The sequence below is a fragment of the Castor canadensis genome, chromosome 15, assembly GCF_047511655.1.
Source record: "Castor canadensis chromosome 15, mCasCan1.hap1v2, whole genome shotgun sequence".
Classification (NCBI taxonomy): Eukaryota; Metazoa; Chordata; class Mammalia; order Rodentia; family Castoridae; genus Castor; species Castor canadensis.
The window spans coordinates 78,401,032-78,427,678 of record NC_133400.1 but is presented as its reverse complement, the minus strand read 5'-3'; the positions used below and the strand labels follow the sequence as shown (position 1 = coordinate 78,427,678).

At 38.7% G+C, this 26,647-nt stretch overlaps 1 protein-coding gene across 9 annotated transcripts in view; it reads left to right on the top strand.

The window, feature by feature from the left end:
• Positions 1-26,647, top strand: part of Cacnb2 (calcium voltage-gated channel auxiliary subunit beta 2) — a 345,042-nt gene that overhangs the window by 77,928 nt on the left and 240,467 nt on the right. The window lies entirely within an intron of this gene.

The following is a 26,647-nucleotide window of genomic DNA, read 5'->3' as shown; positions in this document are numbered from 1 at the left end:
CTGTGTCCTTTATGTGATTCAGAGGCACAGAATTATAACAGACTCTCCCTTCTTTCCTCCCTCACTCTTCCTGAGAGTACTAATTGCTTTCTATCATTTTTACTCAAGATTTGCACTATTCATAGGGTGAATATGTCTTAAACCAGTAGTTTCAGCCCTCAACATTCCCCTCGTCTAGACCTCTTTTTAAGCCACAGGAAATATTTATTTTCTTTTTGCAAAATTCCTATCAGAAATTGTGATAATATCTGCATAAATACATATTTGGAGTGGACAGAGCCCCCATGTGAAATGTACTGTTGCCTTGTTTTGCAAGTTGTCCTTTATGGCTTTATTTTGTTTTCCTTCCCCAAGCACATAAAAATGACCACAAAGTTATTTATACAGAACATTGTGAGCTCTCTTTTGAAGGTAACAATGATACATATTTTATGATTTTTTTCTCTTTGGAGGTTTACAGTGAAGGAAATGTTAGAAAAAAAAAAGAAAAACATGAAGAATTCGCCTTAAAGAAAGAAGATATAATAATATCACAAACATTACCATGACACTTTATAGGTAATCACTTGTTAAATTCTCATGCTGTAATTATCATTCCTATCTTACAGAAGTGAGAATGTAGGAACAGAAAGATGTCAAACCAAGGTCAGAGCACCAACATGGCTCCACCAGCCACAGGCTGAATGGTAACTCAGCATCTTGGTATATGGGAAAGAAATCAGAAAGGAATAATTCAAATCATATTCATAGAATTTGCTTTAGCAAGAAAAAAAGAGTTTATTGAATTATTTGTGAACCTTATAAATATGTGTTTGTGGGGGTCAGAGTTCTCTCTCTCTCTCTTTTTTTCTCTTTCAGTACTGAAGATTGAACTCAGGGCTTCCCACTTGCTAGGCAAGCGCTCTGCCACTTGAACCACAACCCCAGTCCTTTGGCTCTTAGTTTATTTTTCAGATAGGGTTTCATGCTTTTGCCTGGCTGGCCTGAACTGTGATCCTCTTGTCTCTTCCTCCTAAGTAGCTGGGCTTATAGACATATAAAACAATGTCTGTCTCAAATCTCTTTCTTTAATTGTTGGAGGTAAATCTGAGTCATCAGAAGGCCTAACTGAGCCTAATGGTTATGTCAGTTATATCACTTGTGCCTATTATAAAAGATTTGAACTGCCCTTTGTGTGATTATCATAATTTTTTGAAATAACTTTTTTGTGCATTCATCAAAAGCATTAAAAGCCAAGTTTCCCAGCATCTTTTAAATAGCTTAGAGAGCTTGGGAAAGCACAGAGATCTGTTCCACACATGTACTGGTGACCTGAAATCAGTGAGAGTCTGGGACCACACCTAAGTCCAGGAATCATATGAGCACTGATTCTCATACTCCAAGATTACCCCCACTTCCTGCACTATAGTTCGCACTTGGCTGCGGAACATTTGAGTCTGTTCTCTTATTTATTAGTAGTGTTGCCACTTTTATGTGTTTGGTGACCTTTACTTGTAATTTTTTGTTTATTGTTTTTAAAACTTGTAAGCACTTGAGACTTGGGAGCTAGACTCTAGTGGAAACATCTGTTTTCTTGATTACTATGACTAGCTAGTTTGGTAGCTAACAAAGTAAAAAAAAGAAAGAATGATATCCTTAAAAGAAAAAAAAGTATTGCATTGGGAATTAAGGATTGGTGTTTGAGCATGGGCGCTGCTAAAAGTGTAACTTAAAGCAAGTCATGTCAACTATTGCTTATTGTTGTTTGCAGAGCCAAGCAAATAGAGAACTCTAGCACATAACATTATGATAAGTATATTGTACACACTATCTTCTACCAACGGTCATCTTTTAACCTCTCACTATGTGTGAAAGAAGTACTAGACTAGGTTTTCGGGGTCACAAAAGAACATAAAGCAAGTTTCCCTTTCCTGAGAGCTCATTTATCAACTTATTGGACACGTATATTCTAGCAGATTATATTTGGAAATCAATTTCACTGTAACTTTGATTTATAGAAAAATCTGTATCTCTTCCCTTTCTGTCTCCAATGGTGTATTAAACACCATCCCAGTATGTACCTAGGAGGGTCAGCCAGTGTCTGAGTCATGTGAAAAAGGTTGCTGTCACTGATGGCCCAGATCAGATGAAATCCCCCAAATCTCTGATATTTTCCTACAAAGAATTGAGAAGACCCATGCTTTTGTGAGCATAAGACTTTAAGCCTAAGGAGGATAAGACCAATGATGCCTGTTTCCTGACACTGAGACGTAACAGGCCTGAGACAGACAGTGCTGGACTGTGAGCATAGATTGCCAGGTTAGATCCTGACCTCAGACAGAGACTAGTTTATGAGCAAGACATATAATCTATCTAGGGAAACACATGCTCTCCCACCTTGGCCCAAGATTATACAGGCACGGTTGGGTTTTTTTATTCAGTACTTTGCACTGAGTACAAGTGTCTTGGTCACTTTTTCTCTTCAGTATATCTTAAAATGAGAAGAAAGAATGCAGCTTTGGCAGGAATATTAAATGATACAGTCACTGTAAAACATATGATAATTCACCAGAAAATTAAATATTAAAATAATTATCATATGCACCAATTCCACTTGTGGGTCAGATCCAAAAGAACTGAAAGAGCAGGAACTTGGAAAGAGATTTGGTTGACCACATTCATAGCGATATTATTCACAGTATCCAAAATTTCGAACAAGTTCAAATGTTCAGTGACAGGTGAATGGCTAACCAAAATATGGCATATCCATAAAATAATGTTCACTTTAAAAGGAAATGAAATTCTAACATATTGTACAAAATGGATGAACCTTGAAGAAATTATGCTAAGTGAAATAAGCCAATCACAAAAGAAAAAGACTGTGATCCCACTTATATAAGGTTCCTAGAGTCACCAAACTCAGACAGAAAACAGAATGGTGGTTCCTAGGGACTGGGGGAGGGGCGCTATTGTTTAATGACTAGAGTTCAGTTTGAGCTGATGAAAAGCGAAAGTTGCTCAAAAATAGTTAAAATGATAATGTTTATGTTATATATTTTTTCTCACAATAAAAAGAATGCTGACCCCTTTTCCAAAAGAAAAGAGAGGTCTGTTTAGTTAAATTAAAAAGACATAATGTGAAAAGATTGAGATTGGATGTGTGTTCAGACCACAGGCTGCTGCTGTTCTCTGCCTGCCAACAGCCAAAGTTAAGTCAGCTGCACACAGCTGGAGACAGCTCTCTGGTCTGGGTGCCTTAGACCTCTGATTGCCTTGCTGTTACTGACTCAACAAGAGAGTTACGATATTTTGGTTGGCTGGATATCAATACCAGCCAGGATTTCTACTCCTAAGACTCTAGTCAGGTCTGTGCCATCACCCTGTCTCCTTATAAGCAGGAAAGCCCACTACTTCCCAAAGACGAGATTAAAGAATAGTTCCAGAAGTTCCATCTTGATTTCTGAAATGGGGGCAGAGACTGTAGGTTCAAGGCAGACATTTCTGTGTTTATGGGTGATCACAAATCTATGGGGAACACATGAGATGCAGAGAAGAAAGAAGGGCATTTGGCAAGTGCATACAGCTGCCATTTCATTCCCTGTGCTGTCATTTATCTTATCTATATCTCCAGAGCTGTCTCAGTATGTCCGCCAAAGCGAGAGGTCACCTTCTGCAGAAGCTTAAAAGCCAAGTGTCAGCGTTAGTCAAAGTGGTTAGGGAGAATGAAATGTACTTGTTTTGGATCAAGGTATAGGAGGCATGTATATATGTTATTAAAAAAAAAAAGAAAAGTTCTCCCAAATGGTAGGCTCTCTTTCAGAGCCTACCCACTCTGCCACTGTCTGCTTCTCCCCGAAGTCATTGATACCCTGGGAAACATTTGTTTTTCACCTTTTCTTATCCAGAACTTTACAACCTGTAACTCCCTTGGGCTAAAGGTCTTCTTTGGGAAATCATTTTGATCTGACATTTTAGCTTTATCTATAGGGAAAATGCCAAGAAACTGGTTCAATTCCAGAGTTAAACTGCAGACACTTATCTTCATTCCTGGCCCCAGAGTTCCATGTACTATTCAAAGTGCCCAGCAAGGCAAATATGCACACACACAAAATGGAAAATAAAGAGGCCTTGCTCACCCAGGGACCTTGCGTGCAGGTAATACTTGTCTCCAATGTGGTCAACACTATCATAGAGGTACAAACAGAGATAGCAGCTAACTCTTGGGGAAAGAGGTAGGAATAGGCATAGGGCAAGACAGTGCTGTAGGTTGAATCACATCCTCCTTAAAGATACACTGAAGTTCTAACACTTACTCCCTGTGAATGTGACCTTGTTTGGAAGATCTTTGTAAATGTGATCAAACTTAGATGAAGTCATACTTGGTTAGGGTGAGCCCTAAGCCAATGTGACAAATGTCCTTATAAAAAGAGAAAAACTGAGATGCATAGAAGATGGCCATGTGAAGATGGTGGTAGACACTGGATTAATGGAACAGCCAGGCAAGAACTTCAAGGACTGCTAGCAAGCCCAAAAATAAGAGAAAGGCATGAGACAGATTCTTCCCTAGAGCATTCAGGGAGAACATGGCTCTGCTGACACCTTTGGCCTTTGGCCTTTGGCCTCCAGAATAGTAAGAGGATATATTTCTGCTTTAAGCTACCCAGCCTCATTGTTCCCTAGAAAACAAGCACAGGTGCAATTGTTTGAACTGAGTCTTGGTCGTGGTAGAGTTCTACAAGGGGGCAACCAAAGACAGGAGAAGATGGGAGCAGGGGAACACTGAGAGCTACTCAGAAAGGAGTTTAGATCCTGTGTGGTGTGGCATTCCTGTGTTAGCTTTCTGTTACTGCTACCAAATGCCCAAGATCACCAACTTAGAATAGGTTTGTTTACCTCACAGTTTTAGCAGTCTCAGTCCATGATAAGTTGGGCCTGTGGTGAGAAAGTGTATCATGACAGAAGCATATGGTGGAGCAGCTCCACTCACCTCATAGCCAGGAAATAAAAGAGAGGAAGAGGAAGGGGTTGAGTTCCAATGTCTTCCTTGAGGGGCACACTCCCAGTGATCTTCCACTAGGCTCTGCCTATTAGAAGTTCTACCCCTTCCCAATGGCACCCTCGAGGAACCAAGCCTCTAACATATGAACCTTTGGGGGACAGTCCAGATCCAAATGGTTGAAGCTCCTCACTGGAACTGGGGTGCTCTGGCGTGCCTGAAGGCAGAGTAGAGTTATAGTAGAAAGTAATGGTCAAAAGTGAAGCAGGAATCATCCCAGACAGAGCATTTTATAATAGGCTAAGAAGCTGAGGCTTATTTGAAGGTTCTTGTAGCCCTACTTGCTCTGTTCTCCATTCTCTGTAGCAGGGAGGATATCCTAGTTTGGAACTGATGTCATTTTGTTCTCCGGAGATCTTCCAGATGGAAGAGTGGACCAGATGTAGACTGACTCTGGTTGGGAAACTTGAGGACTGTTTTCTGAAAGATCTCTCTTCATTGCACTTGGCATTCGATTTCATATAGCGCCTATATCCACCCCAGACACAACTGTACGGTTGGCATATAGAATGCTTGGATCCTAACCATGATTAAAGTCTGTTTTATTTTTTACATTCTTGGCAGTATTTCATGAAACTCTGCCAATTCTAGTCTGATCTTCATTTAACAAAACCAAAGCTTCAATAGCCCATATTCCATGGTTGCCTTGTGCGTCTGCATTTGTCCTGCACTGTGGAAGTCAGAGTTTTAAGGTCTACCTTGGTTCATTTTTTAAATTTCTCATTTTCTTATCACAAACACACTTCATTCTTTTCATTTTTTTCTCATTTTATTAATGGTGCATCCAAATCTTTTCTGACTGATTCTTTCTACTTAATGGAAAACAAAACCCAAAACAATCAAAATCCCTTAATCTAATTATAAGGAACTAATGCTACACTTTCTAAAAGGGTCATTTGAATCATTTGAACAGCTAAGTTGCTTTAAATAGTGTTTCAAGAATGAATTGATTGCCAAAAAACATGGATTTGTAGTGATTCAAAATTTCTTCATGAAAACATGACTTAATATTTGCCACAATAGCTTCATTCAGATAATAGTAACTGCTACAAGGCTACAATTCTTAAAAACAGAATGGAGAAGTGCTCCAGGGTGATGCCAGAGGCTGAGCATGAGTCCCATCTCTGCCGTTGACGAACACAACAGCAAACCATTCAACTATTTTTTGACATCAATTTTCCAGAAATTGATGAAAGAGGCCCATTTAAATTATATTTAAAGTCTGCAATTGTGAAATTATGAATTTACTTTTTGATTACAGAGGTGTTGTGCACTGAGGACGGATTTTGAGATTTGATGGCAGCTATAACCCAAATGCTTTTACTAAGATTTGAATCTTATTTTAGAAAGAAATCTTTTCAACGGTGGCAGTATTCTTTAGCAAAGTTTGCCACCTAGTGGCCATAAGGACTAGAATGAGACTTGGCTTTAAACCACCAAACAAGGGAAGGCTCCTTGACTAAGTTTAATTGACTATTGAATATAATTATTTTATTAATTAGGTCTTAAAAACTAGAATATACTTTATTTTAAAAAATTGAATCTGCTTTAAAAGGAGTGAAGTATTCAAATATCAAAAATCTTGGATCTTAATCCAAGTTCCATTTTTAGTTTCCAGATGGCCATCCTTTCACCCCGCCACCACACCCTAAAATCTCACAAAGGGCTAAATGTTCTTACTTATCTCAAAGAAGGACTTATGGAATCTGGAATCACATGTCCAGGAACATACACATAATGGTGTCTTTCCTGATTCCTTTTTCATCTTTCATGGATGATTCTCTATCAGGTGCAGTAAACTCACATGGCTTTTAACTAGCTTCCTATGGAAAAAAATCTTAACTGTGAGAGGTTAAATACTTTCATATTTCATAATATTTTCATAAAATATTGAGTGACTGGAATGATAGGAATAGTTCATGCTTTGAACTAGCATAACAAAAGCTATGGGTATTTTATTGACATTAGACAAATGCCTAAAAAAATATTCTACTTGACATTTTGTTCAGTTCCACTTGGATAAGATTAGTCTATAATCCAAATAACATGTTGCAAAAGATTCTTTCAAATAACTACACTTTTTTTCTCACATGTGTAAAATGTAACCCAAACTTTAATGAAAGTCTTATGTGGATTGTGAATTAGGCTTCAGAGCAGTGCTGTATGTGATGGGGGTACTTGAACAGAGTCCTTCCTAACTCTGGTTCTTAGTAAGTTGTCTGTGGTGAAAGAAGGAGAACAATAAGGGTATGATCAGGTGACTTGGTATTAACCCTTTATTCAGGTCACAAATCCAAGTGCTTCTTGATGTTTCCTCACCTCAGACTTGCCATACTCCATACTAAAGTTATGGTCTTGCCTTCCCCAGACCTGGCTTATTTTCAGTCTTCTCTCTCTCACCAGATGGCATCATTTGTCTCTGTACAGTTACACAAGCCAATAACATACAAGTCACTCTTGATACCTTCCTATCCCATGGACCCGTGGGCCTTACTATCACCGTTCTTGGTTTCACTATGTAAGTCTTCTGAGTAGGCACCTTCATCTCTCATCCCCACACACACCTGGTCAGCTGCTCTTTACCTCTTCCTCCCTCCATCTTGCTTCTCAGGCCGCACACATCCAGAGCTGTCTGCTCAAAATGAAAATCCAATCAGGAATTCTTGCTGCTAAAACCCTTCATTGGCTTCCCATCATTTTTAGAACACAAAAGCTCTTAAAGTTCCCTCAAACTTAGAAGCAGATAGTACAAGGGTGGTGGTGAAGTGTTGGAGGCACAGGAAGTGGGAAGATTTTGGTTCAGGGGTGCAGAGTTTCGAGTTTCTGAGATGAGTAAATTCTGACGATCTAATGTACAGACTGGTGAGCCTCATTAACAATAATGCAGTGCTTTCTTAAATTTTACTAAGAGGGTTGACCCGAAGTGTTCTCATCACACACACAAAAATGCTCATTATGTAAAGCAGTGGGAGGTCCATTAGCTTGATTATAGGGACTGTTTCACAGTGTGCAAGCATATCAAAATATCAAGGTGAACCTCAAATATATCCATTTTTATTTGTCAGTTGTACCTCAATAAAGCTTAAAAACATTGCCTGAAGGCCTTGCAAGATGTGCCATGATTTTTCTCTCTAATCTCAGTAGAGCCATACATTGCATTGGCCTTTTATTCAAAACGCCTCCTCTCATAGATCCCACACCCGCTGGTCCTTCTCCCTGGATTGCTGTTGGCTTCTTCCCTGTACTCAGTTAACATTATTATTATCTTTCAAATCTCAGTTTCACCTTCTTTTTGCAGATAAGTCTTCCCTGAACATACAGACCAAATCTATTGTCAGCTCTCACAGCATCTAAATTTCTTCTTGGAGCCACTTGATATAGTTGTAATTTTACTGCAAGCTCCTTGAGGTTGGACTCTGCCTGCATTTACCCCTCTGAATCTCCAGCTCCTTATCTAGAGCCCAGCTCTTATGAAACGCTCAAGATAGTTGTGAAACACATAAATGTACAGGGCAAATTCTCTTACCACAAGATGCTAAAACTAAAAATCAATGACTTGATAAAATAATCCTGGCCAAAGAGAAATTCATAAAACTCCTTGATAAATATAAATTTGATCCCTGAGGAAACTGACATTGTACTGTCACACTGTTTTTAACCAATAGTTGTCTACATTTCTCCTGTGGCAAACAATCAGAGAGCAGATACAATGAGCACACTCCCATCAACAATGGTAACCGCTATAGAAGGGGTATAAAATGTTTGGGCTGTTCTTCTTCCAGTTACACCACTACTGCCTTTTCATAGGTTCCTTGCCCAATTCCACATTTGGAATATTCTAGTTTAGAAAGTATTTCAAATAAAAATACTACAAATCACAACTCATGGAGTGTAATGAAAGCAGAGTTCTGAGGCTTCTGGGGGATGAAACTAATATGAGAGTTGCACTGTTTCTAGCAAGTGTGAAACTCTGTCTATACTATAAATACCAAGGCATTCATTCTGACCTTCAATCTTATGAGTTAAGTAGTCATTCTTCTATATTTATACCAGAATCAGCCTTAAACCCATACCTGAATACAAATGCTCTTGAAATAATTTATGCATTTGACCTCAATAAAGAAAAAAAGAGAAGAAGTGAGCCATACAGTCACCACAAACATGTAAAGTGTATGCTTTGCTAGCCCATTTTAGAGATGGGAATACTGATGTATAGCATGGTAAAGTGATTGACATCAGATGACAGAACCTGTAAGTGGTGGAACTAGATAGTGAACCTAGGAGTTGGAATTTAGAACTTTCACTCTTCCAAGAGTGAAAATATGATCTCTTTAAATGCAGAGGGAAAATGAAAGCTACCCCAAATCATCATTCTTCATACCAGTTTTGAAATTCAGGCCAATGCAATAAGACATAAAATATACATAAAGATTAATATTGGAAAGAAACAGATGATCCTATCATTTAAAACAAAAGCAAAATGCTAAGCATATCAGGTAAAAAGCATTGAGAATTAAAAAGAAAAAAATTTCAAACAATGGTAGATACAAGAAAAACACCTAGCTGGATGCTATGACTCACAACTGTCACCCCAGCTATTTGGGAAGCAGAGATCAGGAAGATGACAGTTTGAGATCAGCCAAGGCAAAACGTTAGCAATACTTCATCTCAGTCAATATGCTGGACTTGGTATTCAGCTCTGTGGGAGACTGTAGGAAGGAGATCATGTTCCAAGGCTGGCCTCAGACAAAAATGAGAGAGCACACCTGAAAAATAACTAAAACGAGAAAGAATGGAGGCATGTCTCAAGTAGTATTGTGCTTGCTTGGCAAGCACAAAGCCTTAAATTCAAACCCCAGTACCACCAAAAACAAAAGAAAAGAAAAACAGATCTACAGGGCTACTCTAGTGAGTTTTAAGATGCATTAAAGAGATGACATTTTGAGTGAGAACAGAGAATGCTTATTTTATTAATGTGGTCTTTACTTCATTCCATTAAAGGTGCAAATATCCTATAAATAGGTACATAGAAAAGCAAATATTTAAAAATTAGCAATAGACACAAAAGTGAGACAATAGAAAATAAATGCAAAACCAAAGATATATTTTAAATTCCCATCCAGGCCTCCTCACCAGGTTTGATCCCCAGCACAGGAAAAAACAATAATCCTAATGCCTAGAGAAATAAGCAAAAGTTCATTGCATAGAAAAAATAACAGCATCCAAACAGGGAACTGGGAACAACCTAAAGCATTAATCCTTCGAAACCAGCACCTAAGGGATTGAACTGACCAAAGTAAAGCACACCTACAGTGGGCATGTGTTGAGAAAATCCTTTGAACATCAACTTAAATACTAATAATGAAAACGAGGACCATAAAATAGGTACAGTGTGTGGGGGGAGGTACTAGTGGGAGGGGAGTAGGTGAAGGAAGGAGGTTAAGTGATCCTATATGGTAGATGGATTTCATATACCTATATGAAATAGAACAAGGAAACCTCTTGCAATTGCTTTAAGTGGGGCGAGGAAGGGGCTGAGGGGGAGAGACGATGGGGGCAGTGTAAATAATATACAATAAAATTCTAATCGGAATTGCCACTATGAATCCCCCCCCCCATATAATGAGTATATCCTAATAATTTTTTTATTTTTTTATTCATTTATTCATATGCACATACATTGTTTGGGCCATTTCTCCCCCCTGCTCCCCGCCCCCTCCTTATCTCCCCCACTCCCCTCACTTCCAGGCAAAACCTATTCTGCCCTTTTCTCTAATTTTGTTGAAGAGTAGACATAAGCAATAATAAGAAAGACATAACATTTTTGCTAGTTGAGATAAGGATAGCTATACAGAGAGATTCCTAGCATTGCTTCCATGCACATGTGTATTACAACCCGAATTGATTCATCTCTACATGACCTCTTCACTACTTCCCAGTCACCTTCCCACATTAACCTCCGTCATTTTAAGGTTACTGTATTAGCTCTTCTGCAGTGGGGGCATCAAACACTTTCAAGTTTTGGGTTTCTACCCATCCCCCATATCTCCTGTTTGTGCTCTCTCCTTGTCATGTGACCCAAGTCCAAACACATTGCTGCATTTGCCCTAGATCTAAAGTCCACATATGAGGGAGAACACACGACTCTTGGTCTTCTGAACCTGGCTAACCTCACTCAGGATGATGTTTTCTAGTTCTATCCATTTACTTGTGAATGATAAGATTTCCTTCTTCTTCATGACTGAGTAAAACTCCATTGTGTAATTTTTATTTAAAAAAACCCCAGAATCTAAGGAAACAGAAGCTTCTGGAACAGCATAAGCAGCTCAGTTCTATTAACTAGCAGTGGTAAGCATTCCTACACAAATGCTTATATTTTCCTTCTAACAGTAAAGAGTAGTAAAAATGATGGAGAAATGGAGAAATAGCAGGACCAATACTTTCTGAAGAAATGAAAACTTCAAACCTACATAATATATTGAAGAGATTTCCCAGAGCTAGGGAAAGGAATCACTCCATCATGGGGCAGGTAACATAATCCAAGAACAGAAAGGAGAGACCAAGAGGTCCTCGTCCATACACCTTCATCCCATGCACACACATTATAATTTCATAAATAATAAACTATGAAATACCTATCCCTTGAACCACAGCTCGGGTAAAAATGAATAGATCTGGGTAATATGAAAAGAGTCAAGAATTTATTTACTCTCTAACAAAGTGACTGAGAAGAGCTACCCAATCAAGAGTAACAATAACCATTTGACCACAGAGTACCGAGCAAAAGGCTCCATCTAAAACCAGTTAAGGAGAGGAGCAAGCAAAGAAAAAGCAAAGGAACCCACCCTGAAAGATGCAGCAAGGATGAGGACATTTCTCACAATTGCTTCACACATAAGGATGATGGAGAAGAATATGGAAATAATAAAACAGTCATGAATAACATGAGCAAAATAGAGTAAGAAAGAGAGACTGCAGTCCAAGGAAATACTGGGTCAAAACACTACCATTTCTGCACTAATATATCAATCGGAAGGAGCAAAGAAAAGATTGCACACCATAGATAACTGAACTATTGATGCAGGGGAAGAGCTGCGGTGTTCATAGTGACAGCAGATGAAAAGGTCTCCTAGTGAAAGAATTCAGGGAAAAATTGATAAACACAGAAGCAACCATGAGCCAGTGGAAGGATAATTGATATTTGGAGGAAAATCAATGGGACATAAAATGTATTCTTTGAAGAAAAGATATATGAAGATTGCAAGAACCCATTGTATTTCATAAAAATACCACACAGAAAATCTATGAAAATTCAAGAATTAAAAAATTCTTCATATGAGAGGATTCCAAGATGGCAGCTACAGGAAGGAAGCAGAAAGCATGCCTCCTATAGTGAAATCTTGGAAAGATGCTGGAGACACACTTTGCAGGCAAAATCACTGAGAAGAGGCAAAACTTTGACCCCTCCACACCTCCAGCTGGTGCAGAGCATCTCCATTTCACGTTAAATGGAGAAACAAGGAGGGCCCCCAGGCCGCCAGTTGCCCGCGCCCAGGCGGCTTGGGAAGACGCTGACAAGGTGAGCTTCTTGTTACCGCGGTACCACCACAGACAAGCCTGGGCCAGAGCAGCATAGCCCCCTGGACAGACTGACCTCCACCCGGGGAAAAAAGAGAAACTGACTAATAAGCAATAAGAACAACAAAGACACGCAGGAAAGAGAGTGGGGCGCACTGAGCACCGAAGATTGAGGGAAGGGAATCCTTCCCAGAACTGTAAATAAACAAGCCGGGTGGGCAGGAGAGGCTCTGGTGGGAGCGAGCGCATGCGCCCAGCAACCTGGAGTGGGAAAGCTTGTGAGAGTGGCAGAGGGAGGAAAACTCCACAGGAGAGAGGGGAAGACCCACTTCCCACGTGAGCTGTAAACAAACATGCCGGCTGGCAGGAGCAGCAGCACATGCCCAGCAATCAGGAGTGGGAAAGCTTGTAAAAGTGGCAGTGGGAGGAAAACTGCACAGGAGAGGGGGGAAGACCCACTTCCCACATGAACTGTAAATAAACACGCAGACCTGAGAAAGCAGGTGCAGTCTTACCTTCCCCAGTGTGCTTGGAAAGGGGAAAGCTTGTAGTAGAGGCTCACGCACAGGAGAACTCTGAGTAAACAAAGCCTGCGGGGCCAGGTGAGTGCTAAGCTCACCCCAGAGATCTGCATAAATAATGCCTCCAGCAACAGCAGGCTGACAGCAGCAGGCAGGCAAGCCACAGCTGCAGATACCATTCTCAGCCATTCTCAGAACTGTCTCCAGAACCTTTTTTTTTTCTCTTTTTCTCCCTACCTTTGATGAGAGAACAACCAAATTACACCTGCATGCTGAAAAACTTACTGAAACTGTATTGCATTTGAACTTGGGACACTTGGTGGAGTTTTTGTGTGTGTGTGTGTGCAGTTTTGTTCTACTTTATGCATCCCCTTTGATGAGACAACTACAGAACAACATCTGAGGCACCATCTCCAGGATTGGAGACTGAGATGGACACCCAAATTATTAAGACTGAAACTTCATTGCATTTGAACTTGGAGGTCTTTTGGTTTTTGGGGTTTTTTTTAAATTTTCTAGTTTTCATTTATTTTATTTTATTTTTATATATAGATATTTTTTCATTTACTTATTTTTTATTTTTCTTTTCTTTATTTTTTTGATTTTTGATTTTCAATCCTCTCTCTGTCTCTCTAATGTCTGATCAGTTTACTGTCAATTAGTACACTAAAGCTCCCTATTTATACCTTTGAAACTTTCTTGTCTGATACCTTGTTCTGCTTTCTCCTGCTTGTCTGTATATTTCTTTTCCCCTTTTCTTTAACTTCTTGCTTTCCATCTCTGCTCACCCTTCCATTCTAAATATTGCCATTGTTATTATTACAAGCTAGAAAATACTTAATTGCACACAGTACAGGGACAGTAACAACACCAAAGACAATAACGGGAAGACAGAAAAAACAGGGAAACCAGTTTCCCCACAGCAAAAAATTAGTACAGGAACCAGAGGGGAATGAAGAAAACAGGTACTCAGATCCAGACTCCAACAAAATGAAGATAAACTATGCCAAAGGACCCAATGAAGCCCACAAGAATAATTTAAAGAAGACACACTACAGGTACTCAATGAGAATTTTAGAGATGATACTGGATAGGGTCAACCAAAATGTACAGGAGACACTCAAGAAATTCCAAGACAACAAAAATAGAGAATTTGAAAAAGCAAAAGAAGAAATAAAGGAAACCATAGAAGCACTGTACAAACACCAAAGTGAAACAGAGAACACGATGAATAAACAGATAAATGAACTCTTGACAAAAATAGACAACATTAAAGAGGAAACCACCCAGGATATGGAAAACCTCAGAAAAAAGAATGAAACAGAACTGCAAAACAAAAAGGAAGGCCAATCCAGCAGAATAGAACAAACAGAAGACAGAATCTCAGAACTTGAAGATGAAATGGTAATTAAAGGAAAAACCAAAGAACTATTAATTAAACAACTCAAGACCTGTGAAAAGAAAATGCAAGAACTCACCGACTCCATCAAAAGACCAAACTTGAGAATCATGGGCATTGAAGAAGGAGAAGGGGTGCAAGCGAGGGGAATGAGTAATCTATTCAACAAAATAATAATGGAAAATTTCCCAAATCTAGAGAAAGATATTCCCATACAGATGCAAGAGGCCTCCAGGACACCAAACAGACCAGATCAAAATAGAACTACCCCACGACATATCATCATTAAAGCAACAAGTTCAGAAACTAAGCAAAGAATATTGAAGGCTGTACGAGAGAAAAAACAAGTAACATACAAAGGTAAACCCATCAAAATCACAGCAGACTTCTCAACAGAAACATTAAAAGCAAGAAGAGCGTGGGGTGAGATCTTCCGGGCACCAAATGAAAATAACTTCAACCCCAGGATACTCTACCCAGCAAAACTATCATTCAAAATAGATGGAGCAATAAAAGTCTTCCATGATAAGCAGAAACTAAAGCAATATGTGACCACAAAGCCACCACTACAAAAGATTCTTCAAGGGATTCTGCACACAGAAAGTGAAACCCAACTTAACCATGAAAAGACAGGCAGCACCAAACCACAGGAAAAGAAAAAGCAAGACAGTAGAGAGTAACCTCAACTTAGGTATACACAATCAAACCTTCAAACAACTAAGACAACTAAATGGCAGGAATCACCACATACCTATCAGTACTAACACTTAATGTTAATGGACTTAATTCAGCCATCAAAAGGCACCGCTTGATGAAATGGATTAAAAAGGAAGATCCAACAATTTGTTGCTTACAGGAGACCCATCTCACCGACAGGAATAAGCATAGGCTTAGGATGAAAGGCTGGAAGAAGATTTACCAAGCCAATGGCCCCTAAAAACAGGCAGGAGTAGCAATACTTATCTCTGACAAGGTAGACTTCAAACCTACATTGATCAAACGAGATAAAGAAGGACATTCCATACTAATAAAAGGGGAAAAAGACCAAAAGGAAATAATAATCATCAATCTGTACGCACCCAATGTCAACACACCTAATTTCATCAAACATACCCTGAAAGACCTAAAAGCATATATTAACTCCAACACAGTGGTTGTGGGAGACTTTAACACCCCATTATCATCAATAGATAGGTCATCCAAACAAAAAAATCAATAAAGAAATCCAAGATCTAAAATATACAATAGATCAAATGGACCTAGTTGATGTCTACAGAACATTTCATCCAACTTCTACACAATATACATTCTTCTCAGCAGCCCATGGAACCTTCCCCAAAATAGGTCATATCCTAGGGCACAAAGCAAGTCTCAGCAAGTATAAGAAAATAGAAATTATACCGTGCATACTCTCTGATCACAATGCAGTAAAAGTAGAACTCAACAACAAAAGTAAAGACAAAAAACATGCAAACAGCTGGAAACTAAATAACTCATTACTTAATGAAGAATGGATCATCAGTGAAATAAAAGAGGAAATTAAAAAGTTCCTGGAAGCCAATGAAAATGAAAACACAACCTACTGGAACCTATGGGACACAGCTAAGGCAGTCTTGAGAGGAAAGTTTATAGACATGAGTGCATATATTAAAAAGACTGAAAGATTCCAAATCAATGACCTAATGATACATCTCAAACTCCTAGAAAAACAAGAACAAGCAAATCCCAAAACAAATAGAAGGAGAGAAATAATAAAAATAAGAGCTGAAATCAACAAAATAGAAACCAAAAAAACCATACAAAGAACTAATGAAACAAAAAGTTGGTTCTTTGAAAAAATAAAATCAATAGACCCCTGGCAAACCTGACTAAAATGAGGAGAGAAAAAACCCAAATTAGTAGAATTAGGAATACAAAAGGGGAGATAACAACAAACACCATGGAAGTCCAGGAAATCATCAGAGACTACTTCAAGAACCTATATTCAAATAAATTTGAAAATCTTAAACGGACAGATTTCTAGACACATATGATCATCCAAAATTGAACGAAGAGGAAATTTATCACCTGAATAGATCTATAACACAAAATGAAATTGAAGCAGCAATCAAGAGTCTCCCCAAAAAGAAAAGTCCAGGACCTGATGGATTCTCTGCTGAATTCTATCATACCTTTAAAGAAGAACTGATACCAACCCTCCTTAAACTGTTCCACAAAATAGAAAGGGAAGGAAACCTGCCAAACACATTTTATGAAGCCAGTATTACACTTATCCCAAAACCAGGCAAAGACACCTCCAAGAAGGAGAACTATAGGCCAATCTCCTTAATGAACATTGATGCAAAAATCTTCAACAAAATAATGGCAAACCGAATTCAGCAACACATCAAAAAGATTATTCACCATGACCAAGTAGGCTTCATCCCAGGAATGCAGGGGTGGTTCAACATATGAAAATCAATAAACGTAATAAACCACATTAACAGAAGCAAAGACAAAAACCACTTGATCATCTCAAGAGATGCAGAAAAAGCCTTTGATAAGATCCAACACCATTTCATGATAAAAGCTCTAAGAAAACTAGGAATAGAAGGAAAGAACCTCAACATTCTAAAAGCTATATATGACAAACCTACAGCCAGCATTATACTTAACAGAGAAAAACTGAAACCATTCCCTCTAAAATCAGGAACCAGACAAGGATGCCCACTATCTCCACTCCTATTCAACATAGTACTGGAGTTCCTAGCCAGAGCAATTAGGCAAGAAGAAGGAATAAAAGGAATACAAATAGGTAAAGAAACTGTCAAAATATCCCTATCTGCAGATGACATGATCCTATAACCTAAAGACCCAAAAACCTCTACTCAGAAGCTCCTAGACACCATCAATAGCTACAGCAAGGTAGCAGGATATAAAATCAACATGGAAAAATCATTAGCATTTCTTTATACTAACAATGAGCAAACTGAAAAAGAATGTATGAAAACAATTCCATTTACAATAGCCTCAAAAAAAATCAAATACCTAGGTGTAAACCTAACAAAAGATGTGAATGACCTCTAGAAGGAAAACTATAAACTTCTGAAGAAAGAGATTGAGGAAGACTATAGAAAGTGGAGAGATCTCCCATGCTCATGGATTGGTAGAATCAGCATAGTAAAAATGTCTATACTCCCAAAAGTAATCTACATGTTTAATGCAATTCCCATCAAAATCCCCATGACATTCATTAAAGAGATTGAAAAATCTACCATGAAATTTATATGGAAACACAAGAGGCCACAAATAGCCAAGGCAATACTCAGTCAAAAGAACAATGCTGGAGGTATCACAATACCTGACTTCAAACTATATTACAAAGCAATAACAATAAAAACAGCATGGTACTGGCACAAAAACAGACATGAAGACCCGTGGAACGGAATAGAGGACCCAGATATGAAGCCACACAACTCTAACCAACTTGTCTTGACAAAGGAGCTAAAAATATACAATGGAGAAAAGACAGCCTCTTCAACAAAAACTGCTGGGAAAACTGGTTAGCAGTCTGCAAAAAACTGAAGCTAGATCCATGTATATCACCCTATACCAATATTAACTCAAAATGGATCAAGGATCTTAATATCAGACCCCAAACTCTAAAGTTGATACAGGAAAGAGTAGGAAATACTCTGGAGTTAGTAGGTATAGGTAAGAACTTTCTCAACGAAACCCCAGCAGCACAGCAACTAAGAGATAGCATAGATAAATGGGACCTCAGAAAGCTAAAAAGCTTCTGTTCATCAAAAGAAATGGTCTCTAAACTGAAGAGAACACCCACAGAGTAGGAGAAAATATTTGCCAGCTACACCTCAGACAAAGGACTGATAACCAGAATATATAGGGAACTTAAAAAACTAAATTCTCCCAAAACTAATGAACCAATAAAGAAATTGGCAAGTGAACTAAACAGAGCTTTCTCAAAAGAAGAAATTGAAATGGCCAAAAAACACATGAAAAAATGCTCACCATCTCTAGCAATAAAGGAAATGCAGATTAAAACCACACTAAGATTCCACCTCACCCCTGTTAGAATAACCATCATTAACAACACCACCAACAACAGGTGTTGGCGAGGATGCGGGAAAAAAGGAACCCTCTTCCACTGTTGGTGGGAATGTAAACTAGTACAACCACTCTGGAAAAAAATTTGGAGGCTACTTAAAAAGCTAAACATCGATCTACCATTTGATCCAGCAATACCACTCTTGGGGATATACCCAAAAGACTGTGACACAGGTTACTCCAGAGGCACCTGCACACCCATGTTTATTGTGGCACTATTCACAATAGCCAAGTTATGGAAACAGCCAAGATGCCCCACCACTGATGAATGGATTAAGAAAATGTGGTATCTATACAGAATGGAATTTTATGCAGCCATGAAGAAGAACGAAATGTTATCATTCGCTGGTAAGTGGATGGAACTGGAGAGCATCATTCTGAGTGAGGTTAGCCTGGCCCAAAAGACCAAAAATCGTATGTTCTCCCTCATATGTGGACATTAGATCAAGGGCAAACACAACAAGGGGATTGGACTTTGAGCACATGATAAAAGCGAGAGCACACAAGGGAGGGGTGAGGATAGGTAAGACACCTAAAAAATTAGCTAGCATTCGTTGCCCTTAACGCAGAGAAACTAAAGCAGATACCTTAAAAGCAACTGAGGCCAATAGGAAAAGGGGACCAGGAACTAGAGAAAAGGTGAGATCAAAAAGAATTAACCTAGAAGGTAACACACATGCACAGGAAATCAATGTGAGTCAATGCCCTGTATAGCTATCCTTATCTCAACCAGCAAAAACCCTTGTTCCTTTCTGTTATTGCTTATACTCTCTCTACAACAAAATTAGAGATAAGGGCAAAATAGTTTCTGCTGGGTATTGAGGGGGGGAGAGGAAGGGGGCAGAGTGGGTGGTAAGGGAGGGGGTGGGGGCAGGGAGGAGAAATGACCCAAGCCTTGTATGCACATATGAATAATAAAATAAATTCTGCATATGAGAAAAAAATCTGATGCCCTCACATTTCTCTACATACCTCTTAATGCCAGAGAATAATTGAACGTCTTCTGTGAGGTTCCAGAGAGCAAGCATGTGATATAAGGATATTGACCCCATGCAAAAGATTCATCCAGTATAACTACAAACATGAGCAAGTGCAGACTATGTCATCCTTCAGCCTTTTTTGAGAAACTTGCTTGACAATGAAGCCCAGTCATTTAATGCTCAGATCAAAAGAGAGAAGTCAAGATATTTTTTTTTTAAAGACACTTGTGAGGAAAAGTCTATAATAAGCATTGAGTCCATTTAAGTATAGAACTGACACCAGATACAAGGATGTTATATAATAGAAAGTATGGCTTTAAACATAAGCTATAAAAATACTATAAACAAGTGAGCCTTGAGTGATGGGTAAATGAGAGGCAGTAGGAGAGTCACTTGGTGCATGACAGAGAGAGCACTGCTTTCCAGAACTGAAAACTGTAGTTACAAAAGAAAAACAGCATGTGCAAGTCCCTGGATTTGATCCCTAGCATGGCAAAAAAGAAAGAAAGAAAGAAAAGAAATAATGACTCTAATATTAGTCTCTTTTTAAATCTTAACTTCAGAAAAGTTATTTAGGAAATATTAGCTATCATGTAAAACCATCATTATTTGAAGTTCCATAGTTCATTTTTTGACTTGTTTTTTCCCTTAGATTACTGAAATGAGTGAAATTTAATTTAAAAGTTTTTATTAAAAATACCACCACAGGTTGTTCTCATTTTAATAGAAGGCATTCTTTCAGCCTAATTGCAAGGAAAGTTGTCTGCAATTATTGCTGTAGTTCTTTCCAGATGCTAGTGTTTAGTGGTTTACAAAATCTCTTATCTTTGTACTTTTCTGCATTGTGAAATTATATTTTGATAAGTTAAAAATCATTTTTTATAGAAACAAAAGAAGGAAGTCTACTTTTATGAAAAGGATAGAAATAGGGTCAGGTGTGGTGGTGCATGCCTATAATCCAACATACTTGGGAGGCAGACGTAGGAGGATTGATGTTTGAGGCCAGTCTGGGAAAAAGATGAAGACCCTATTTGAAAACCAAGCTAATTCAAAAGGGATGGGAGTGTAGCTCAAGTGGTGTAGCTAAGCATGGGACCTTGAGTTCAAACCTTAACATAAAAAAAAAAACTTCACTAGAAATAAATATGCCAAGATGTTGTCAGATGGTTAAGTAGGGGATGGAGTTATGGATAATTGTTATTTTACTTTTCCTTTTTAAAATTATAAAGATAATTTTTATATATTGAAATACTTATTTGTAGACTTGTATACATGAGAGGTATTTTGAGAACCCAGAGGAAAGCACTATGAACACAGGCATCAGATTTTACCTGAGCATAGATTTAGCTTCATTCCTGTCAGAGCCTCAAGTGATTCTTCACAGAGTCAAAAAGTCTAAAAATCAGAAGGGTTTACAACCATGAGAATATAAAAGTGTGGGACAGGCAGAGTGTGGTGGTTCGTGCCTGTAATCTCAGCACTCAGGAGACTGAGGCAAGAGGATGAAGAGTTTGAGGTCAACCTGGCTAAAAGAGAGAAAAAAAAAAAAGCAGTGGGCAGTTCCCCAGGTATGCTGTTTAATTTGTTTGCCTGGCTAGTAGCAAAGCTTTTGTTGTGTCAGCTCTGCGGGTATGCCCGCTCTGATCCGCACAGGGCAGCCTCCGTGTCAAGACAGGCCTTGCAACATCACATGTCTTGCTGAGTTGTAGGAAGGTTATTGATATTTAGCACCACGTGTCCTTTTCTCAAGCTAAAACACAATGGGGAATTTGAATCACCTACTACCTGGTACATTTCTGTGATTAGCTAACTAGATTTTGAAGTCAACCTGGGCAGTTAAAATATTAAAAAAAGAAAACAAAATTGTTTTATTGATCCTAGAGTTTGAACTCAAGGCCTTGTACTTGCTAGGATCCACCACACCTCCAGCTCTCTTTTGCTTTGGTTGTTTTTTTGATAGGGTCTAGTGGATTTTGCCCAGGGCTGGCCAAGGACCTTCACCTCTCCATACCTGTGACTACAGGCGTGCACCACACATGCAGTTTGTTTGCTGAAATGGGGGTCTTGCTAACTTTTTGACTGTCATGGCCTTGGACCATGACCCTCCCAATCTCCACCTCCCATGTAGCTGGGATTATTGGCATGTACCACTGTGCCCAGTTCTAATTATTTTTATTTACACCTACTGTTAATGAGTTTTAAATCTTTGTATGTATGTATGTTTTATTGGAAAACCAGATAAATGACTTTTTGAAATGTTTGTACAAACAGTAATTGTCAACTAAAATGAAACAAGCAGATAATCTTTTAGTTATACCAAAGTTGACAGTAAACAAAATATTCAAATAACAGCAAATAATATTCAAATACATACTGAAGTAAGTCTACAGTCAAAATAATATTCATATTTGCACACAAGTGTTCAAGTACACATACAAGAAATAATAAACAAGAGACTGATGCGTTTAAAAATAACTATATTAACAATAGAACACTTAAAATGAGCATCCTGTTACATACATTGAACCTCCCCCACTGGCCTTCTCTTTATCTCTTAATAAAACAACAGAGCAATAATTATCTAATAAGCCATATGAAATAATATTGAGATAACTAGGTAACTACTTAAAATTAGATCCACACTTTATGTCAAAACTAATTAAAGAATTAAATAGAAAATGTCTTGGATACAGGGTTGAACATAAAACAAATAATGATTTGAATAAGTGTTGATTTATCAGGACAACGGAGAGGTTTAAAAGTATCAGTTTTGATGTGAAAGAAAACCACTCACAAAGAAAACTATACTTTTAGTTTGAAATTTGAAATATTAAACTTTATACCAAGAAAACAAATACATGGCAAGGGATGCCAGGAACAAATTAGAAGTGAATATGTAAATGAAGAATTACAATCTCACAAACAATTTCTACAAATTGGTAAGCCTGAGGCAACAGGAAAATGAATTCAAAAGCTTATGTATCATAATACAGTTAATTAACATAAGTAACAGTGAAACTTTTAAAGAAAATGTGCAAAATATCCTTGAATTTATAAATTGAGAAGACCAAATTTTCTTTGATAGTTCCTAGTCAATATTGTTATATTTTCAATAAAATTAAAATTCATTGATATAGTTTTAAATTCCTAAATTGGTGGTAATCGTGAGCAGTGCCAGGGAACACTACAGGCACATAGTGTGCAGGATTGTCCTCTGGTGTGGTGTGTGTATACAGAACTAGGATGGAAAAGACTGGAAGCATTCCTGCAATGTGGTTGCTTGTGTTTGTTTGAGTTAGAATCTGCTCCACCAGTAAGGGAGAAGGGCAACTATTCCTGGTCCTTCTGCTCGCCAGCAATGTGGGTCCCAGGCAAAGCACAGAATCCTGACACCAGAGATTCAGAATCCAGCATCCTGGGGAGGTGAGCTGAGAGGTTGGAAGCACTGCTGTGTTCCTTTGTACAACACCACCTTTTGTACACTTTCATTCTGACCTTGCTTTCAAATTTTCAATGTCCCCATATTAATGAGGAGTTGGGAAGCCGTCCATATGCACCATTGGGTAGGTGCTGGGAAGAAAGTGAAGAAAAAGCATTCATTGTGACACTAGGGATAAGTGTTCAGAAAGGACCCTCTGTGGACGCTTCCATTTGTAGAATGCAGAGAACAACCTTAGGGCTAAACTAGCATTATCCCAGTTCCTAATAGAAAAAGTTCAGTTGAAATGCTGTGTGCTCTACTGACTTGTATCAGTCAGCTTTCTGTTACTTTAACCAATACCTGGGGTTATCAACTTACAAAAAGAAAAGGTTGAGTTTGGTGTACAGTTTTGGGGACTCTGTTGGCACCATTTGCTTTGGACCTATTGGTCCATCATGGCAGGGGCACATGGTGGAACAAAACTTTTTCCCTTTTTTCCGGGAAGGAAAGTGGTGGGTCCCACTCCTCTCCGTGGCCACACCATAATGACCCAAAGACTTCCTTCTACTCTTAAAGGTTCCACTACCTCACAGTAGCACCTTCCTGGAAACCAAGACTTTGACACAGGCTTTTGGGGAACATTCAAGATTCAAACTCCAGCAGGGTTAACACACAGCTCTCCATTCAGATTTGCCTAGAATTGAAGTCCTGCTCTATATCCCTGGCTACATTATTTCCTGGCTCAAGTTTTCCCATGTGCTATATGGGCACAAAAATTCTAGCTTCAAGGATTGTTGTGAAAAATAAGAAAAAAATGTAAAGTGTTGAAATAATTATAATTATTACAACTTGAGGGAACTTTAGAATTTTGAAAGGGTGAACCAACAAGCCTTTATTTCTCCACTTTAAGATATTTTTACATTATTTTCCCTACTTTCTCTATTACAATAAAACAAAGCTGAACATTGTGTTTTGGGCCTTAGATCTTTTGTTTCTTCACTGGGGAATGACACCCATTAGCTCAAATCCTGATGAAACCAAACTTGAAAGTTTTGTAAATCTACTCATTTTAAACATAACCCACACAAGTAGATTTTTAGCCTGCTTGACCCTAGTGCCCCCTCACTCTCATCTTACCATTGGTGCGATAAAGCCCTGTGTCTCTAAGGTACTGAACTCCTGGGGCCCAGAGACACCCTACCCTACTGTTGAGTGGCATCACCTACACACAAGTGGCCTCTCTCTGATGTCCTTTTCCCAGGGCACTACCCTTGCCCTCCTACAGCCTCTGTGGTCATAGCCTCTGTCTGGACAGAAACCTGACGTGAGGGAGGCCCCTGCCCACAAAAGTGCCAGAGCTATTTGTTCTACTGCCGCCTGGTGGTCATAGGTTTTTCCTTGATCAGTACCCAGCTCCCTCTAAACACCCATATCCTGTGTCGTCAGCTTCCAGATAAGAAACATTCCAACATATTTTTGCCTCTCTTCCTTACATTAAACCAAATAGAACCAAGGGACAGAAAATTAAATGTCTTAAGTTTTTCTTAAAGTTGCCCAATTTGGGACTTGAAGTGTTGGGTATAGAAGGTTGAGATGTCAAGTATCTCAAATTATTAATAGTTTCCATCATCCCTTTCAAGAAGTCATACTGGGTTTTAGGCACATCTGTTGGTATTTTCCACTCAGGATGCTATATCAAAATGCCATTTGTAATACACCTTATAAACAACAAATATGTATTTGGTCCAGTATTAAGGCTGGGAAGGAAGTCTAAGTTCAAAGCAGATTTGGTATCTGGTCGGACCTGTTTCTGGTTCATAGATGGCTTCTTGCTGTGTTCTCATATAACGGCATGTTATGGAGTCTCCCTGGTTGTCTTTCGTAAAGACACTAATCCCACTCATGAAGGATCCACTCTGATGACCTAATCATCTCACAAAGACCTCTCCTTTTAATGCTGTCTCATCGATGATTAGGTTACACCTTATGAATTTAAGGGAGAACGGCATAAACACTGAGACAATAACATTTCCCAAATCAGAAAAGCGAAACTGAAATATATCAACTTCGGCTTTGAAATTCAATAGAAATTCTCCACTTCTTCAGAGCCAATTAAGGTGATGCTAGGACTGAAGTGAAATGCTATTTATGAAGGAGAGAAGCTGTTTGTTTCAAACATAATGAGTTGGAGCTTTCAAAAAATGAAATTTATTGTTTAATTATTTTTCATTTATTATTCATAAATATTCATGAATATTTATTATTCATAAATTAGAATAATAAAATACTTCTGTAGTCTGATCACAGAAATAATTGGGCAGGTATACTATTTTTGAGATAAATTATCCCTAATCAGATACCTTTCCTCAGGTTCTACCATTTCTGATGTTAAATTTGAGAAGCTATGTTCTGTTCCCTTCTGTAGTCCTTACTGGACTCTCATGTAACTAAAACAGATAGGGAAAGAGAAACTGAGATTTTCTCATCCATTGCTTGGACACCATGGTGTTCCACCACTACTTGTCATGTTTTGGAGATAAAGTATCCCTCAAAGACTCATGCATTGAAGGGTTCATTCTCATGACAGCAGTGTTCAGAGGTGATCGAATCATGAAGGCCCTAACCTCATCAGAGAATTAAACCATTGGTGGATTCATAACCGAAATGGTGGAAACTGTAGTAGGCGGAGACTAGTGGGAGGGAGTAGGTCTCTGAGGTATGACCTTGAAGGGTATGTCTTGTCTCTGGTCCCTCATTTTCTCTCTTCTCTCTCTCTCTCTGTCCCTCTGTCCCTCTGTCCCTCTCCCACCCCCCTCTGCTTCCTGGCCATCAATTAAGCAGCTTTCTTCTACCACGCCCTTCCACTACGATGTTTCTGCCTCAAAGCAATGGAGCCAACTGATCATGAATTAAAATCTCTGAAACCTTAAGCTAAAATAAATCCTCCTTTAAATTGTTTATCTTCGCTATTTTGTCACAGTGGTGGTAATCTGACCAACACACTAGTGCAGTATATGAAGAGGTGAACTTCTTTTGAAGACACCTTGAGGAAGACTGTCTATGATCTATTTTGATATTTTATTCTTTAGCACTCTGATATTACTGATTTGGCTGTCTGAGATCACTCTCTCAGCTCTCCCTGTTGTTTTGTGATTTTATATCTTTGTAACCAGCATCTTTTTTCATAGTTCATCACCCCTCACCCCCACATCCTCCCTTTCTTCATTCTCTTTAGGTGTCACGACCCTCTTTTCCTCTAATAGTTTAGAAAAGACCAAGCCAGACTGCATGTGATTCTTACTGATTTTGCCCTTCAACAAATGAACATGGTGGGGGAATAAGAGATAACCGGTTCAACTGTGGAGCCAGTTTTGCACAAATATTTGGTGCTAAATCCTGCCCATTTGATCACTCCTGAGATCCTTTCTACATCTTCCTTGTCCTCAAGTCTCCAACAATTTCTCTCCTCTCTTTATTCTCAGTTAATGATCTTTCTCTTAATTTCATCTGAGAAAACTCTAAAAAAGACTTCCCTACCACTGCTACCATTAAATCTATCCACAGGTACCCAACTTCTCTGCCTTCTTCCTGTTATAGTAGATGAAC